Consider the following 2,073-nt stretch of genomic DNA (forward strand, 5'->3'; position numbering starts at 1 on the left):
TTAAAAACTTTTTCATGTTGGGGGTTGTTATGTTGAATAACGGAGGCTACAACGCAGTCGGAGCTTTCTGTTGACTCAACACTGCGAACCAAGGCAAACCTGTTGTCTTGTAAGTCGTAAAATGTTGCACTGTCGCAAACGTGACAGAAGTAACAATGAGAGCACCACTGCCGCCTACTGTAGTGGATGCGCAATTATATTAGAGAGTAAGTGCTGTCCCAATACTCATTTTGAGCTAGTGCTAGGGGTAAGACAAAGGGGTGCACAGCCATTGAAACCATAGACAGTTAAAGAAAAACACCAAGGGAGGATGCAAGTTTACAAGTATCCATATGTACATTGCGCAACAGGCAACAATGGCTGCCAGATTGACCAGATTAAAAAATTCTAACAGTCTTGTTTTGTGCTCTATAAAGTCCTGTGTATATATATACTTGCAACCATGTTCTTAATTGAATTTTTTTTGAAATTGTTAGCTTGCTATGCTAACGCTAATCACTCATGTTAGTGACAGTCCCGCATTTCTCTGCCTTGAATGGCCTGTATACATGTCTACAGTTTTAACCATCAACCCATATCTTTGACCGAATCAGCGTACAAAGCATTTCTTTGGGTCTTTATCATTTAGGGGTTTAAATGGGGAATGTGTTAATGTGGGGGGATGGGGCTCTCCCTAGGGGGTTGGGGGTATGCCCCCCAGGAAAAGAATTTGAAAAATAACCATTAAATGGCACTTCTGGAGAGTTTTTTTGAAAAAAATGGTGAAATCAATGGTCTACATCAATATGTGCAAAATAAACTGTAGGGTTAGGAGCCTTTGTGTTGTAGTACACATCTGGTTTGGGATTCAGCTTTACTATTAACTTCTTTTGATGATAAGAACGAACCCAACATGCGCCAAACATATTGACACCATGAAGCAGACGATAAGCATATGTCATCAAACAGCTAGGAGAAGACTTGGTCGTGGGGAACAGGTCCAGGAGTCCCTGTGTAGGGACCAGGGACCCAAGGTTAAATTATGTTGAGGGATCAACTAGCCACCTGAAATTCTAAGAATGAGAAACCATGAGTTACATAGATTCTAATCCTTTAAACTTTGTGCCAATGTCAGTAATGTTTGGCCCTCCTCTCTGGCCCCATGACTATTTGTTCATTTTAAAAAAACTCAATAATTATTTCAGCTACATTTAGAGATGCAGAGGTTAGGATGCACAATAGGGCCCAACGTGCAGATAGTATATATAAATATATATATAATAAAATAATAAATATTATAGTAATATAGTATAGCTCAGATGTGTTTTCACCAGATTTCTGCTCATATTTACAACTTTGTGCACATAACTCCTCCCATCTCTGTTGTCAGAGATTTGGAGAGTTGTAATATATATAGATGTGTAATATAGATAGTTATAGGGTATTTAGTCTGCTGTGCATGTCATGGCTCCGCTGATAGATATCTTATTCAGACCGTCTGACAGACGCAGAGGCCCATTTGGGTCTCTGGTCTCTGCCACGTTTAGAGGTGGCCGTACGCTGCTCTTATCGGGGTCTACGCATGGATGCAACGCGTCACTGCCCCCCCCCAGAGCGAGTCCACTACAATGAACTGAAGTTGCTCCACTACCTGCCGCGCTGCTCACCTCTATTTTACAGAGAGATGGACACGAGGCAGCGGACGGACGGTCTGTGATAATCAGAGCTCATACCAAGCGCCGGAGGGTCTGTGTACTCAGAGCACATCCTGAAGCCGGGGAATGCACCTGGATGCTCGTGAAAAAAAAGTTCTCATTTGCGACAATTTGAAAATGCCACAGACAGGAGCGCTCTTGAACCACTCACAGTCTCTGAAAGCACAACTAGTCTATCACAAGTGGCTCACAGGTAGAATCTATAGAAAACTCATCTTTCTGAATTGAGCCGACCGGGCTGACACTGCAGCGTGAGAAATCGGGGGTGTGCGTGTGCGCGTGTGAAACCAGTCAAATGCGTGTGTCTCACGGCCAATGCGTGAGAGTTGGCAGCCCTGGTTGTGCACTGATATCAACCAAATATATCTGCTAATGGTCT

The 2,073-nt window shown here is 43.1% G+C and overlaps 1 long non-coding RNA gene across 1 annotated transcript in view; it reads right to left on the reverse strand.

Moving 5' to 3' along the window:
• Positions 1 to 805: 805 nt before the first annotated feature.
• The window catches only part of LOC116686547 (uncharacterized), a 24,787-nt gene continuing 23,519 nt past the window's right edge, over positions 806 to 2,073 (reverse strand). The window contains exon 3 of the long non-coding RNA XR_004331291.1: positions 806 to 815. This is a non-coding gene — a long non-coding RNA (uncharacterized LOC116686547). The remainder of the gene's footprint in view (positions 816 to 2,073) is intronic.

The sequence above is a fragment of the Etheostoma spectabile genome, unplaced genomic scaffold, assembly GCF_008692095.1.
Source record: "Etheostoma spectabile isolate EspeVRDwgs_2016 unplaced genomic scaffold, UIUC_Espe_1.0 scaffold393, whole genome shotgun sequence".
In the NCBI taxonomy this organism is placed as follows: domain Eukaryota; kingdom Metazoa; phylum Chordata; class Actinopteri; order Perciformes; family Percidae; genus Etheostoma; species Etheostoma spectabile.